The sequence below is a fragment of the Myxine glutinosa genome, chromosome 8 (assembly GCF_964187855.1).
Source record: "Myxine glutinosa chromosome 8, kmMyxGlut1.1, whole genome shotgun sequence".
In the NCBI taxonomy this organism is placed as follows: domain Eukaryota; kingdom Metazoa; phylum Chordata; class Myxini; order Myxiniformes; family Myxinidae; genus Myxine; species Myxine glutinosa.
The window spans coordinates 99,725,759-99,743,857 of record NC_136268.1 but is presented as its reverse complement, the minus strand read 5'-3'; positions in this window follow the sequence as shown (position 1 = coordinate 99,743,857).

Below are 18,099 nucleotides of genomic sequence, written 5' to 3'. Positions count from 1 at the left end.
AGCCAGTTGAGGAAGTCAGGACAGAAATTTTGAATTTGGCCGAAGGCGCCGGTGGTAGCTCACCTACTGCTCTCGGACACCGTGGCATCTTTAACGTCCACCAACTAATGTCGGCAGTCAGGACATCCAATTTAATGCCCATCTGAGGGATGGCACACACACAAATGATAAATCACCCACACTGGGACGACAGTTTATAGCTGGGCCGAGATTCAAACCCAGGCTAGACAGCTAAGAGGTGAGAGTACACACCTCCAGGCCATCCTGCCAGGCCTTATAAAAATGTAACATGAATCAACAAATTTGTAAGACGATCACTCAAAGTGACATTGCTATGTGGGGCAGAGTCGTGGACCCCATAACATCCTGTTTGCAGGTGCCAAAGGCCTTTTTTAATTTTCTGCCATCTTATCCATTATCCAGATCTTATCCAGATGTGCATGGAAGACGTTTCGGGAACTGAGTGGCGTGCTGATGAGGAGGAGAGTGTCGCTGAAGCTGAAGGGAAAGGTGTATGCTGCATGTGTGAGAAGTGTTATGATTTATGGGAGCGAGACATGGGTAATGAACGTAGAGCAGCAACGAAGGCTGGAAAGGGTGGAAATGCGAATGGTTCGATGGATGTGCGGAGTATCGTTGAGAGAGAGGAAGACAAATGATGAATTGCGAAAGATGATGGGAATATTGCCTGTGATTGATGCTGTGAAGAGGAACAGGTTGAGATGGTTTGGTCATGTATTGAGGAAGGATGAAAGTGACTGGTTGAGAAGAGTGATGGAAGTTAATGTAGAAGGAAGTAGAGGACGGGGAAGACCGAGAAAGACTTGGCTAAAGATGGTGGAAGAAGAAATGCGGGCAAGGGGGTTAACAAGGAGAGATGCAGAAAATAGGGCAAAATGGAGAAGATTGTCATGGGGACCGCAAGGCTAACCCCCGCTCTAGCAGGGAAAATGGCCTTAAAATGCATGTTGTTATCCACATAATCGACATATTTCAATTTCTAATAGCCAACACAGATCCCTTCATTAGTATTTTCTTAGGACTAACTCAAATTCCAAAAGATGGCAAACGTTTGGGAGCTCGTTGTAAATACTTCCTGACAAATTGCTGATTTAAGAGTAGCCTTAGTAAAGTCCTTTCTGATTTGTTGGATGAACCACACCCACCTATTGCTCTGTGCCAAATCTTTTGGGGGGAAAACTATTCATCAGATTATGTATTTCATAGTATGTATCATCAAAAAAGTGGACTAATTATGATCGTCTCCCCCTCTTATTCATTTAACGACCCCAATTATTCCCACTTTCTTGTGGGGTCGGCTAGCGGAGAACGGTCCTGGAACCATCTGTCCAGGCTTGACGTTTAACTGGCAGGAATTTCGAATTTAGCCAAACACTCTCTGTTTGACTCGCAGGAATCTCTTCATGGAAGACACCATGGGTTATTTAACGTCCACCAACAACCAGTGTTGGAAGACAGGTCCTGCAGCTTGACATCTTATGTATGGCGCTCCCAATGCAAAACCCACGGTAACAGTTTATACCTGGGTCAAGATTCAAACCAATGCTAGACAGCTCAGAAGTGAGTGTGCATACCTTTAGGTTTAGAGTCTAGGCTATATTGGCAATCTGTCACATACATAGATGGAACGGCTCAGCTCTGTCGATATATTTTGCTCTCCTTCCTAACAGAAGAGTCCCTGGTGCTGAAGTGGTCGTGTTGCAAATAAATACTTGGGCTGGTTTGTCGTTACCTTCCCATCAAGGTCAGGATTTGAACTTTTGTAATTCCTTATCTTACTAGACAGAAGCTTAACCAGTCAATCCAAACTTAACACTGTAACAGCCACTGTACTCGTAAAAACGAATCGCGGTGCATTGACACTTCTTTACAAACAAAGTGTTCAAATTTTCCAAAGTAAAATAATACTGTATACGCCTGCGAGTAGTTTTGGAATTACAAAAGCGAATGAAATTAAGAGTCTGCGGAGAGCAGGTTTTGGTGCTGGGGGTAGCAGCAATGCTCTGCATTCTGAGTTATCATTAAGGTGAAATTTTACCTCGAAACTTCCTTTTTTCATTTCCTTGTGGGATACGACCAAAGCACTGAAAGCTGAAACATTCTGAATCGGCACACTGGGTTATTTTTGGAGCAGTCACTTGAAAGTGGCTTTATTGGATTTAAAACGTGGGTATAAATGGGCACACTGCCCGCGGAGCATAAGCGTGGGTTCAAAAGGATCTACTGGAGCCGCACGCACGCTGTGGGATTGGGCCAGAACCTCAATAGTTATTGACAACATAAGCAATAAGTCATAGGGAAAAGTCCAAGAAGTGCTGAGACTATAAAGCTGCCTCAAACCAAAAGAGGAAGACTGGGCGGCGGGGGTCTAATGGTATGTGGAATGAGAGTGGGGGGGGGGGTGGCTTTTGGGGAGGGGGAGGGGGGCTGTGAGCGCAAGTATATGCAGCAATTCCTCGCGGGCACAACATACGAGTCCCAGGCAAGCAAACGGCCTTCCCTCCAAACTGCCCCTGACAGAACAAATGGGTCCGGCCAGGGCTCTGCCAGTTAATTGCACAGTCCGGAGAGAGGGAGGGAAGGGGGGGGGGGTAAAGTGGGCTGGATGTAGGTGGGGGTGGGGGGCAGGCTGTGCTTGGAGCTCACCGTGCTGCAGAGGGAGCAAAAGCAAACAATCCACCAGAAAGAACCAAAGAGAGAAAAACGAGTCAAGATCCATGTCTTGAACTCATTGTGCACGAATAAGTCAGAGGTGATTGGCGTTAGTGCCGGAGTAGATCTACACTCAAGGCTAATCTTGTCTCTCACTTAATCGCAATTCCAAGCACCAATACTCTGCGTTGTTATGGCATAACACTGACATTTGGACATCATAGTTTTTCTGTGGGGGTTGAAACGCAGCATTACCTATCTCTGCTACAAGCTTTGTCAGTTAGGAATACAGGAAGGTGACCATGGTATTGGTGTAAGCCTTAAATGACTCAATCAATCAATGTACCATACTCTGTTACAGAGCGTCAATGCTGCTGAAGCAGTTTATTGGCGGCAAGGGATGGCTTCTTATACTGGGTGGCTTGACATTGCCTTTCCAGTAGTTAGTGCAGAAACTTGGAATTTGTTTATGGTGCCAGTGATAGCTCACCTAGACTTCACGAAGGACACCGTTCGATCTTTACCGTCCACCAACTAATTCCAGTAGACGGGGGCCGCCCGGTTTAACATCCAACCGAGGGACGGCACACACATTGATGAATCGTCCTGCCTGTGAAAAACCAGGATGAAATTTTCAGCTGGGCCAGGATTAAAACTAGAGTATACAGCTCAGAGACGTGTGCGCACACTCCTCGGCCACCTTGCCAGCTCCTCTAATGACTACCATCTCAAAATACTCCATGAAAGTTAGTTGGAACTTTATCTCCCAGTACAATGCATTTGTTTGGAGGCTCATTCCAAATGAATTTAGCCAACTGTAAACTTACCTGGGCAAAAGCCCAACTGGCTTTAAGCACCGTATACATATTCTGTACACAAGGATGGTGTGAAGGATATGTGTCAAAGGATAATAAAATTAAGTTTTAAAAATCAGAAAAGGAAAGGGTTGGACATTGTGTGTGGCATCTTGCTCTCTCCAAGGGCCTCAGTGTTCCCACGATCTATTGTTGGGAACATTTTCATCTGTGGGAATTTACCCTGGACAGGTTGCTACTCCATTGGAGGGTGTTTCCATAGCAGTCCTCAACAAGTAGAAACTTGGAATGGGGCAATGGTATGGATAAACAAAAGCAAACTCTAAAATACTGTTACGTTTGTGGGGGTAAACAATGAAATACCTTAGTCGAGATGGAATCGTGTAGATTAGAATGCTCCGAGTGTTGCGTAGAGGAATCTCGATGTAACTAAGTAGGCCGTCTGTCTGGGTAAGAATGTTTGCATGTCGCCATAAGGGGCGTGGCTTTGTGTAAATTAATTCTAGGGCTTAAAGATTAATTTCCCAGTGTGTAATTTACCCTTGTGATCTTCCCTTTGTCTTTATTATAATTAAAAAGCTCGCCAAACAACAACTCTAATGAGTGACTCCATTCGCTCACAACGCCGCCAGGGCTAACCAACACCCAGCACATTTGCTGATCGTGCCAGTCAAGCCTCACCTCACCGCCTTCGACGTCATGTGAACATTCGGAGAGATATTAGACTCCACCTCCACCCCCCCTCCCCACCCCGCCCCGATGACTCGTGACAGAGAGGCCACCCCGGCAAACACATAACATAATCACAACGTTGCGGGAACATCGTAATTAGGTAACGAAAAAAACAACGTTCTATAAATGTTTTAAGAACGTTTTACTTTTACCTTCAAACATGTTAACCTTTAAACAACGTTATGGAAACGTTTTTATATCAACATTATTTGAATGTTGTAGGAAAACGTTGCCCAAATGTTTTAGTTAGGTACTGGACTGACGTTATACCAATAAACGTGTTGTGAACTACAAACATTCCGCTCAACTTTGCGAGCATTCCAGGTGTGGGAGATGTTGGTGGAGGTGGAAAAAACGTATTTCCTGCCATTTTGTTAAGTAACGTGAAAAACGTTTAAACAACGTTATGGAAACGTTTTACAACAACATTATTTCATTGTTGCAGGAAAACGTTCCCTAAACGTTTTAGTTAGGTTCTGGACCGACGTTATACCAATCAACGTGTTGCGAACTACAAACATTTCGCTCAACTTTGCGAGCATTCCAGGTGTGGGAGATGTTGGGGGAGGTGAAAAAAACGTATTTTCTGCCATTTTGTTAAGCAACATGAAAAACGTTGAAACAACGTTGTGGAAACGTTTTACAACAACATTATTTGAATGTTGCAGAAAAACGTTCCCTAAACGTTTTAGTTAGGTACTGGACCGACGTATACCAATCAACGTGTTGCGAACTACAAACATTCCACTCAACATTCCGAACTACAAACATTCTAAAGTTGAGCGGAATTTTTGTAGTTCGCAACACGTTGATTGGTATAACGTGTCTCGAAACGGTCTCAAAAAGCTGTCCAAAAGGTGTGTAAAATGTTTCTGAAAGGTGTGTAAAATGTTTCTGAAAGGTGTGTAAAATGTTTCTGAAAGGTGTGTAAAATGTTTCTGAAAGGTGTGTAAAATGTTTCTGAAAGGTGTGTAAAATGTTTCTGAAAGGTGTGTAAAATGTTTCTGAAAGGTGTGTAAAATGTTTCTGAAAGGTGTGTAAAATGTTTCTGAAAGGTGTGTAAAATGTTTCTGAAAGGTGTGTAAAATGTTTCTAAAAGCTGTGTAAAATGTTTCTAAAAGCTGTCAAAAATGTTTCTAGAAACTTATGGTGTCTAAAAACTCTAAAAACGTGTCACAAAAGTGTCGAAGAACTGTGTCATTTTCCTGCCTAGAATGTGTCTAAAACTTGAACACATGATTGATATTGTTGAACACATCTGTTGAACGTGTTACACCTGTTGAATGTCTAAATGGCGTCCAATGTGTCTGATGCATTGAAGCGGCGTTTGAATGTGTTGAATTTGTTCAATCCGTTGAACGGGTTGAAGGTGTGCAATCATTTGTGGCTAATCGCTTGAATCTGCATTGGAGTGTGTTGAACCTCGTGAATGTGTAATGAAAACGTCAACGATGTGTTAAAACTGATGAATGACTTAAACAATGTACAAGTAGAACCTTGTACAAGCTTTTCGATTAACATGTACATTAGGGTGTTTCATATTATAGGTTTAAAATTAAAATATGACATTTTTGTTGACTTTGCTCATGCCCTCATTCCTATTTATATGCAAAGGTTGTCTGCCAATTTTGAGAAAGATCAGGTAATATTTAGAGGTTGCACAGTCTGCACACTTTTGAAATTTTACTCCAGTTCATTTAAGAAAAAGAAGAAGATTTTTTGCAAAATAAAAATTAATAAGACATCGAAAGAATTGTAAAACATTGAACATAACACAATGAAATGAATATAAGCAGTGTGTGCAATGCAGTGTGTGTGCAATGCAATGAATATAAGCAGTGCAGACTATAAGTGTGCAACCTCTAAATATTATTCAATTTGTCTAAAATTTGGCATACGGGTCACTTAGATGAATAGAACCAAGGGGACAAGAAAAGTGACACGAAAATAGCAACTTCGGAAAATTGAAACACCCTACTCTGGAACTTGCCAGCCGCACCCTTACCACGCCCCTCACGCCCTTTCACCCGAGCCCTGGTTGGTTGTTGGCTCTTACCATCTCGCTGCCGCTCCCCGACCTCAACGCCGGCTCCACCCTCTCTCAGGCCTACCTCGTGGCCACCCGACTAGTTTGAGCGAAAACCCAAGAGCAGCGAACGCTGCTGGCAAGCAAGGTGCATTAGCCGAATCGGGGCGCGGGATGGATGCTGCTCAACGAGGTCGATTTGGAGGGTGGGCCGCAAAAGGAACGGGACCTAATCTTATTTCTTTTACACAACGCAGGTATCACTAGTGGAAATGGCCTTACTCTCACACATACTATGACATAACTAATGTTCTAAGGTGGCCTACGTGTTGCTTGTGGAATAACTATGGGGGCGAACCTTTAATGATCAATATGTACACTTCTCAGAACCGCAACAATATTTTAATTAATTAATTATTTTATTAATTATTTTTTGTTGGGCTGTCCCAGATGTCTCATTTCTATCCTACTGTCGTCATTCGATTCTATCCTACGTTCCATCGCTCGGCCATTTTTCGGCCTGATAGTCCGAGACACCGCTGGGGACACGTCTTCCACCTTTCCCTGGGTCGTGTTGTTCCGGTTGTTAGCATCGGCGTGCGCTGCCCGCCGCCCGGCCACCCTCGAACGAAGAAAGAACTGAGGTCCATGCCCATGGAACGGTGGCGCCACCCGGAGGATCGAGCACGGCTTTCACCCTTCGCTCGCCGAGCCTTGGCGTGTCGACCAGCGCAGCACCGCTGTGTGGACGATCACGTACATCTCGCTCGCTCTCTCGTCCCGATAATGATCCTTCCAGAGGTTCACCTACAGAAACCTTGTTACGACTTTTACTTCCTCTAGACAGTCAAGTTCGCTCATCTTTTCGGCGCACCGGCACGTGCTGAGAACAGCCCGTGCACGGGCTGATCCGAGGATCTCACCAAACCGTCCGATCGGTAGTAGCGACGGGCGGTGTGTACAAAGGGCAGGGACTTGATCAACGTGAGCTGATGACTCGTGCTTACTGGGAATTCCTCGTTCGTGGGACACTGTCTCAAGCCCTAGTCCCCATCACGGACGGGGCTCAGCGGTTTACCCGAGCCTGACTGCGAAGGGCAAAGTACACACTGGCCCGTCCAGTGTAGTGCGCGTGGGGCCCCGGACATCGAAGGGCATCACAGACGTGTTATTGCTCCATCTCGCACAGCTTGCAGTCGCTCGTCCCTCTAACAAGTTATTCCGCCGGCCACACCAGGGTCGTGGAACTAGTTAGCGTGGCGGAGTCTCGCTCGTATTAACCAGACGGATCGCTCCACCAACTAAGAACGGCCATGCACCACCACCCACAGAATCGTGAAAGAGCTCTGTCTGTCAATCCTTCTCGTGTCTGGCCCAGGTGAGCTTTCCCGTGTTGAGTCAAATTGAGCCGCAGGCTCCACTCCTGGAGAGTGAAACGGGCCCGTGTCCTGGGATAAGTTAAGACTGTATAAGCTTCACTGTGTGTTCTTCTTCTCCTTCCTGTACACATTGTAAATAAACCAATCTGTTCTTCCTGTCTTTCCTGATTCGACCGTATCAGTCCTTTCCTCCATTGGGTAAGTGTGGCATGATTCGGAACCGCTCAGATCGGGTTTAGTTCCTGTTAACAGCTCGGATCATGGCTCGCTATCGCTCGGTGTTTCCACTTAGAACCGTGATTCGGGCGGGGTTATTTCCTTGCTTCCTGGGAGACGTTGGTAATTAGGTATTAGGAATTCGGCCTACGACCCTACCCAACGCTGACCGGAAGGAACGTCATAGCCCCGGATCGCGTCAGCCAATAAAAGACAAGGGGACTAATCCCCCCCTTGGTAAGGGGAAAGGCCGACGTTGAGATCCGCAACAATATATTATTTATTTATTATTTAAAATAAATTTCATTTTTTTAAAATAATTTTTTTTCAAAAATATCTCGATTTTCTCCATTTTCTAGAACTATAATTTTATAGGGGGGAAGATGCGGCTTCTGAGTTTGTAAAACGATTAGAAAAGGAATGTGTTCGCTTAACAGAGATAATGATAAAAACCAAGAAACCCATGATTCCTCTTACAAAAGAAGAAAAAACAGAATTTGAGCATCCAAATGTCATCTGTCATATTTGTGAGGAGAAAATTGAGGTAATAAAGGTTAGAGATCATCGTCATCTCACTGGTAAATATCGAGGTCCGGCTCATCAAAGTTGTAATCGTAAGATGGACGGTTTGGTGAGATTATCAATTTCCCACTTTCATTCCAGTCCTTCTTCACAACAACGCTCATTATGATACGCATCTATTTATTAATGAACTTTCAAAGACGCCCGGATACATTTCAGCAATTCCTAACACAGATCAGAAATACATTTCATTCACAAAAACAATTCCTTTAGATCCTACAACTAACATCAGGTTTCTTGACACATTTCAATTTATGGCAAGTCCATTATCTACCTTGGCATCAAATATTTAAAAAAACTTTCCATGTCTTTCAGAGTATGTATCAAATCAAAAAGAACTTAAACTCTCATCACAAAAGGGGATATATTCGTATAGTATGGGATCCACAGACTCAAAAGCTCAATAAAATGGGTTGGACCTGACATGGCATGCTATACTTTTTGTTTGTGTTTTTCTATTAATTTGGACATTAAGGTCCGCTGAATGAGAGGTCTGCTCTGCCGGAAACCTTGCGAAAAAAAATTGTGGCCATTTTTGTATATGCAGCCGTTATTTTTTGACCGAAAAATGTGAAAGATGTTTTTTTTTTCTTAAAATCCTCAGTGGGTTGTGTAGGCTGTCAATAAATGCATCCCAAATACACAGACCACATGTGTTGACAACATCAAGTTGAGAAATACACTTACAAAACCTTTCCAAATGATTTAGAATCATTTTTATGCAAAAGCACCTCTGTTTTTTTTTGCATTTTTTCATTATTTTCATCTTTACTTCATTAGTAATCAACTATGCCCTGAGTTATGACATCAGGCAATGTGTCATTCTTTTCACCAAACATTATAGTCATTCCACAGTCAACATTCTGAAAATCAAACCAAAATCAATGGATCTGTGGTGATTTTATTGCCCTTACGCTAAAACATCACAGACATACCGTATATTTAGCATCATGGTAGTTTATGTCCATTTTATTAAACATCCTGGCCAAGGCATCTTTTTAATTTTAACAGAACCCTGTGCCCCCAAAGAAAATACTTGTAACACAAGAAATACAAAACAGCAAAATGATTTTTTAAACAAAATGTACACAGGATGACAAGCCAACAAAACAATGATCGTTATGCAGCTGAATTTGGATAGATTTAGTGACCATTTCCAGTGACCATTAGTGACCAGTATGTAGAAAAAATGAAATTAAACTTTAACTGAACAAAAAAATTGAACATAACAAAATAAAAAATTACTGGCAACAACGTCTGTAATCTCACATGAAATTAACATTGCACTGAACAAAATCTATATATATAAAACTGTGTGTGTGTGTGTGTGTGTGTGTGTGTGTGTGTGTGTGTGTGTGTGTGTGTGTGTGTGTGTGTGTGTGTGTGTGTGTGTAATGTTACCGATAGACTCCTAAACGGAGAGGCTCACATACTTGATATTTGGCACAGACATGGCCATTGAGCCTGGGAAGAACATGGCCGACCTAAAAAATTATTTCATAATATTTTTTTACCATATTTTTACATCACGCATTTCAGCGAGGAATATTATGCACGGAATCTGACCGGTCGCAGAGCAGCGCGCTGATTCGCTCAGAGCGATCACGTGATGTTCCTTGCCGCCATTAACTCAGTTACGCGTTCGCACATATTTCAGAGCGAAAAGCGATTGCGTTTTTTCACATTTCAGCGAGGAACATTGCCATTCACACCACAAAGGTTTTGGTAATGTTGGAGTTTACGGGCGTAAAATGGATAGGTGGTTGTAATGTCGGAGTTTACGGGCGTAAACTGGATAGGTGGTTGTAATGTCAGAGTTTACGGGCGTAAACTGGATAGGTGGTTGTAATGTCGGAGTTTACGGGCGTAAACTGGATAGGTGGTTGTAATGTCGGAGTTTACGGGCATAAACTGGATAGGTGGCTGCCTTCAAACCAACTGCCTTGACGAATGCTTTGTCGAGTCTTACAGGTAGAGCAGTACCATGTCTTCCCGTCTGATACATCACCACGAGTAATAAAACCACAATGGACATTACATCGAGGGCAAATACAATAATTCTTGATGAGTCTGCGACGTGCACACCACTTAATAATGTCAGGTATTAGAGCCAAAGAAGTGATATTTTGATTAATACCTGACATTATTAAGTGGTGTGCACGTCGCAGACTCATCAAGAATTATTGTATTTGCCCTCGATGTAATGTCCATTGTGGTTTTATTACTCGTGGTGATGTATCAGACGGGAAGACATGGTACTGCTCTACCTGTGAGACTCGACAAAGCATTCGTCAAGGCAGTTGGTTTGAAGGCAGCCACCTATCCAGTTTACGCCCGTAAACTCCGACATTACAACCACCTATCCAGTTTACGCTGGGTAAACTCCGACATTACAACCACCTAACCAGTTTACGCCCGTAAACTCCGACATTACAACCACCTATCCAGTTTACGCCCGTAAACTCCGACATTACCTAGTTTTTTTTTCTTTCATCTTTAGATCCATATTTCTTTTCAGCGAGGAATATTACACACGGAATCTGAATCGGTGGCAGAGCAGCGCGCTGATTCGCGCGCTGATTCGCGCTCATTGATGACGATCACGATCACGTGATGACGTGATCACGAATGATGTTCGTGACGCGATCACGTGATGTTCCTTGCCACCATAAACTCACAGCAAGTAGCATAGATTTTAGCATGATTAGCATTTAGCATGATTTAGCATGATTAGCATGATTTAGCATAGATAGCATGTTTCACATAGATTTTTTTCCAGCGAGGAATATTATACACGGATTCTGACCGGTGGCAGAGCAGCGCGCTGATTCGCTCAGAGCGATCACGTGATGTTCCATCCCCGCCGCCAGTTGGCTTCACTTTTCACGGAGTATGAGCGTTATATATATTTTCAATTCAGTGCACCCGACTCGCTCACGTACTTGATTTGTGGCATAGACATGGCCATTGGGCCTTCACGATGTAATTTGTGCGAGGCTTTTGTCCGAGTGAGCTTGAGTCAAGAGGGCGAATGTACGGGTTGGGAATGTACGGGTCTCCCTTCCCCCACCCGGCAACGCCGGTACTGGAGGGCGTCACAGGATCGGTGAGTCTCCAAAATCCGCTTCGTGCTGTTGCGAAGATTCAGGATGATGTCGCGATTGTTGTGCTGCTCTCCGACCATGAGAACTGCAACGTCATTGTTGACTGGCCCTCCCCTTCCCTCCCCCTTCCCCCTCCCCCTCCACCCTACCCACTCCCCTCCCCCTCCCTTTTCCCCCTCCCCCTCCACCCTACCCCTTCCCCCCCCCTCCCCCTCCACCCTACCCCTTCCCCCTCCCCTCCCACTCCTCCCATCCCTCCCCCTCCCCCCCCTCTCCTCCTCCCCCTCCCCCCCTCTCCTCCTCCCCCTCCCCCCCCTCTCCTCCTCCCCCTCCCCCCCTCTCCTCCTCCCCCTCCCCCCCTCTTCTCCCTCACGTTTATACACGGAATGCCGGGTACTTCCCCCCCTCTCCTCCCCTCCCCCCCCGTTCCCCTCCCCTCCCCCGCCCGGCAATGCTGGGTACTTCTGCTAGTAACTTATAATGTGTAATGCATGTCACTGTCTTCGAGTGCGAGTTCAATCGTTGAACATTTGTTGGGGTCCCCGGTGCAGAGACATGCGATGACACACTTCACATTGGCTCTCGCACAGGAGCATCCTCGGGCACACATGCTTTTCTTGCAGTGACAGTATTTGGTGCGTTTGAATTCTGCAGGTTTTGCCTCCTTCAGCATCATGGTTGCCACCAACTCATTGACAAGCTCTCTGCCAAAGTCAGTGGCAGCAGGGTAGGTTGGCTGAAACATGTGTGCTCGCTTGCATACAGCCAACTGATGCAGGGCTCGGCGAAGGTGTAACTGGAAGGCATCTTCGATAGGTGGAAGGCAACGCATGTCTCCTTTGATGTTACCAAAGAGATGGGCTCGCAGTGCATCCAAATTACCACCGAAGTCACTCCTCTCATACAGTGACACCATGTATCGCCTAGCTGCTGTCACAACATCTTCCTGAACATCCAGGCTTTCTTCAGGGTCACCGTATCTGCACAGGGGCAGGTCTGCCAGGTGATCAACGGCAGTTTTGTAGGCATGCCTTTTTGCTCTTCTGTAGAGATAGCTCACTGTGTCACATCCAGTCAGTATGTAGGTGCTGAGGAGCATGGATGTAAGATCTGCAGCTTCAACATCATACTTCACTGCCAGGGCTTTGGCGATTGCATGAGCAGGTAGGTAGATATCCATCTTCTTCACCCACAGCTCCTGCAGGCCATCCAGGTGTGTGATGTAGTATATGCACATCATGATCATGTCTGTGTCAGTAGCCACCACTACAGCCCGTTTGTGGTGCAGATGTTGTACTGAGTATGCAATGTGGGCAAACATCCTGGTATCTGCCTCCACATGCTTCTCACAGGACAGTTCTGGAAGCTCAACCTGACAATCTGCTGACAACAGGACAGTGCGACCAGGATCACAGAAGATTCCACCAAGAATAAGTGTGCATCCTGCAGGAAGTGACTTGTTCTGAGCTGCCCATGCTTCTCCCATGTAGTTCAACAGGTTTGCTTTATTCAGTGGATTGTGAACGAAGCCTTTCCATTCGGGTACGGCGAGAGTATCGTGTGGCTTGTACTCGTTCATCTTGCTGGGGCAGGTCTTCATTCTCTTCTCTCATTCCTCACCTTTCAGATTTTCAGCTGGGGAGACATCATATCGATCACCAACAAAGTGGATGCAGTCACAGTTGTCTTTTGTAGTTTGGGCATAGTTAAAATAAAGTTTGAGCCTTACTGACACCAAATAACTTTTTTTTTAAAACATTAAACTACATTCTTGCATGGGTTTACTGCCCAGTTTCGCCTTCCGTGACAGGTATACGGCAAGTTTAGCAGTGGCGGTTAGAAACCAAATACAATAGAAATAGGTTCATTTTTGGGAGGAAACCCAAAGATGTAAGCCTTCAAAGAAAAGGTAATTTGCAATTTATGGGAAATAAAATTTAACCAATAAAACAAAGGAGAAAGTCTTTCACAATGAATGAAGGCATGAAACAAGTCTTCCCTTTCCAGACAAAAGGGGCAACAGCCAGAAATGGGGGGGGGGGGGGAGGAAGACGAATAACAGCATTGGAAGGAACAATCCAGTGGGCCAAAGGCCCCTGGAGGTCACCTGTTCTTTTAGATACAAGTCCAGCATACATTGTATCCCATAAAGGCTCAGAGGGGGGACCGGGAGGCAAGAGTCCTTTCCACCGGGAAACCCCAGTTAGAGGTGGGTCAATGAGAAGTAGTTTAACACAAGACCTATAGATGCTCTTGCTACTCATTGTGTGGAAGGGGAGTGACCCTGTACTCATGGGGGGCAGATGATTTGGGGTAAAAGACACAATTAATTCTGGTACTGTGGGCTCAGGCTCTGCATCCTGAGTCCAATGTAGGCCTAGCTGGTGGCCTCTTCGGATCACCGCTCTTCATACGTTCCCGATTAACCTATTGGACCGAACACCTGTTAGGTCTGCCAGCTCGTTCGTAGTTTCCAACCGTATCCAGAGTCATGCCAGAGATGGCACACTTTTAAAATGTTGGCAGAAATCGCGACTCCTTGGGATATCGGGGAAAAGTGGATTTAAAAAATAAAGGCAAATGTGCAAACATGTTAATGCCATATGAGTCTGTTTGACGACTTATCGAAACGCCCTGCCAGGTGTTCAAGAAGCTCTGATGAAAGACAGGAAGCAGAGATGCATCAACGTGTCGTAGGTTGGTCAAAAACAGTTCCTGACAGTAACCGAGCCTCCCAGCTCATCAAAGAATAGAGCAGGCCAAGGGCTTGCCTGGTAAGTGCTCTGCAAAAAGCAAGCGTTGGATGGAGCAGATGGCGGAAGGCGAACAGGCGGCATTTTATGTCAACGAGACCATGACCACCCTCGGCCAAGGGACAACATATGGCGCTGGGCCAGTGGTAGCCTCCCCCCAAAAAAAAATCCACTAGTTTTCTCTGAATAGCTTGAAGCAAAACCTCCAGTGGTTGCAGGCAGATGAATCGGTGCCACAAAAGGGTAGTGACTAGGTTGTTGACAACAAGCACACAACCTTTATAGGAGAGCTGGGGTAGAGGTCTTTTCCATCGGCTCAAATGCTTATCCACCTGGTCAATGATCCCCTCCCAATTGTTTTGGACATAGTGAGGAGGACCGAGGAAAACGCCCAAATACTTGATGCCATCGTTTTCCCACACTAGCTCTGCAGGAAGGGGGGATGATGGTAATAACGGTGGCATGGGTAAGTCATTGTTGGGAAAAGGGAACCATAGAGCCTTGCTTTTCCTCCAATTGCATCTTAATGATGAGGCAAGGTTGAAGTCCAACAAGCACTTTTCCAAGGCGTCACTATCACATTTTCTTTTTATGAAGACACATACGTCGTCGGAATATGCAGACACGGTCAAATGCGGGTGTCCTGGAGAAAGAACAAGTCCAGGGATATCTTTACTGAGAGCGATTAAGAGAGGTTCCAAAGCGAGAGCAAATAAATAGACCTGAAAGTGGACAACCTTGCCTTACCCCTCTCAACCTTTATGGGTGGGCAAAATTTGTTGTTAACTTTGATCAAGCTAGAGATGTTTGAATATAACAAAGCTATGCAGGCTCTAAAATTAGCACCGAGCCCACAAGCTTGCAACACATGGCACAAAAACTCATGATCAATACTATCAAAGGCCTTTGCAAGGTCAAGAAACACCAATCCAAAATCCTCCGACACATTTACCGGTTTTAAAATCTCTGATTAGGAATATGTTGTCGTAGATGGATCTGCCAGGAATGCTGCAACTTTGAACAGGTTAGACCAGATCACCAATAACTGTATTCAACCCAGTTCGCAAGGACCTTGGAAAACAGTTTGTAATCCATGCACAACAAAGAGATCGGACGCCAGTTTGACAGGTGTCGGAGATCGCTGGTCTTTGGTAACAGGCAGAGTACTGCTCTTCTAAAACTGAGCAGTAATTCTCTGAATAAAAGAGACGCATCCTGAACGTTGAGCAGCTCTGGGCCCAAAATGTCCCAGAATGGCAGAAATTTTTTTGGCGGGTAGGCCATCGATGCCTGGGGCCTTTCCCGACTCCATCTCAGCAAGCACACCGGGTAACTCGGGAAGGGTAATTGGAGCATCCAGTTCCAGCCGTTGGGCCTCAGCCACAGAAGGAAGATGAGAGGTCAAAACATTCATCATTTCGTGAGAAACTGTTTTGGCCTTGAAAAGATCAGAAAAGAAATCGATTACATTTAATCTTATATCACTCGGATTAGTAAGGATTTTCCCCCCTGGGTCCAAAACCGAAGATATAAGTCGTGTTGGTTTATCTGCAGTTTCTAGATGAAAGAAAGACTTAGTTGGGGTATCTGAAACCTTGATATTCTGTATTCTTAGCCTAACCAGTGTGTCCGCTGCTTGAGGGAAGCTGCTGCAGTTCGTGAGGGAATGTCAGAGGGACACTCGAACACTTGTGCACCGGAAATGGCGCCGCCCATGACCGCCTTCTTTGCAGCACCAGCGAGATTGCTTAGCTCTGGTGCTCTTCGCTTTTTAGAATACACTACAGATTCTTCATTCATGGGTTCGGGAAAGGGGGCAATGCTAGTTGTGTCAGTCACATCGGTGGGTGTCATCACATTGGAATCAGAGAGCACCGGTGTGTCAGTCACATCGGTGGGTGTCATCACATTGGAATCAGAGAGCACCGGTGTGTCAGTCACATCGGTGGGTGTCATCACATTGGAATCAGAGAGCACCGGTGTGTCAGTCACATCGGTGGGTGTCATCACATTGGAATCAGAGAGCACCGGTGTGTCAGTCACATCGGTGGGTGTCATCACATTGGAATCAGAGAGCACCGGTGTGTCAGTCACATCGGTGGGTGTCATCACATTGGAATCAGAGAGCACCGGTGTGTCAGTCACATCGGTGGGTGTCATCACATTGGAATCAGAGAGCACCGGTGTGTCAGTCACATCGGTGGGTGTCATCACATTGGAATCAGAGAGCACCGGTGTGTCAGTCACATCGGTGGGTGTCATCACATTGGAATCAGAGAGCACCGGTGTGTCAGTCACATCGGTGGGTGTCATCACATTGGAATCAGAGAGCACCGGTGTGTCAGTCACATCGGTGGGTGTCATCACATTGGAATCAGAGAGCACCGGTGTGTCAGTCACATCGGTGGGTGTCATCACATTGGAATCAGAGAGCACCGGTGTTTCAGTCACATCGGTGGGTGTCATCACATTGGAATCAGAGAGCACCGGTGTGTCAGTCACATCGGTGGGTGTCATCACATTGGAATCAGAGAGCACCGGTGTGTCAGTCACATCGGTGGGTGTCATCACATTGGAATCAGAGAGCACCGGTGTGTCAGTCACATCGGTGGGTGTCATCACATTGGAATCAGAGAGCACCGGTGTGTCAGTCACATCGGTGGGTGTCATCACATTGGAATCAGAGCGCCGGGGTGTCGGAAGGTACGGCCGGGGTGTCGGAAGGTACGGCCGGGGTGTCGGAAGGTACGGCCGGGGTGTCGGAAGGTACGGCCGGGGTGTCGGAAGGTACGGCCGGGGTGTCGGAAGGTACGGCCGGGGTGTCGGAAGGTACGGCCGGGGTGTCGGAAGGTACGGCCGGGGTGTCGGAAGGTACGGCCGGGGTGTCGGAAGGTACGGCCGGGGTGTCGGAAGGTACGGCCGGGGTGTCGGAAGGTACGGCCGGGGTGTCGGAAGGTACGGCCGGGGTGTCGGAAGGTACGGCCGGGGTGTCGGAAGGTACGGCCGGGGTGTCGGAAGGTACGGCCGGGGTGTCGGAAGGTACGGCCGGGGTGTCGGAAGGTACGGCCGGGGTGTCGGAAGGTACGGCCGGGGTGTCGGAAGGTACGGCCGGGGTGTCGGAAGGTACGGCCGGGGTGTCGGAAGGTACGGCCGGGGTGTCGGAAGGTACGGCCGGGGTGTCGGAAGGTACGGCCGGGGTGTCGGAAGGTACGGCCGGGGTGTCGGAAGGTACGGCCGGGGTGTCGGAAGGTACGGCCGGGGTGTCGGAAGGTACGGCCGGGGTGACGGAAGGTACGGCAGGGGTGACGGAAGGTACGGTAAAATACCTCAAATAATGAAAAGACCCCAAAGACCGAAAAGATCCCGAAGACCCAAAAGACCCCGAAGAGCCAAAAGACCCCGAAGACTGAAAAGACCCCGAAGACTGAAAAGACCCCGAAGACTGAAAAGACCCCAAAGACTGAAAAGACCCCAAAGACTGAAAAGATCCCAAAGACTGAAAAGACCCCAAAGACTGAAAAGACCCAGAAGACTGAAAAGACCAGAAGACTGAAAAGACCCAGAAGACTGAAAAGACCCCAAAGACCCAAAAGGCCTCGAAGACACAAAAGACCCCAAAGACACAAAAGACCCTAAATACCCTTAAAGACCCTGTAGACCAAAACACCCAAAAGACCCTTAAAAGGGGAACCCAATTTTTATTTCTTCTGCAAACCATTGACAAATCAATCACAGTATAATTTGAAGGGGATTTTATTTTATTTGTGAATCACAAAGTGCCGACAAAAGCCCAGGAGTGTCGATTTTCGAGTTTGCCAG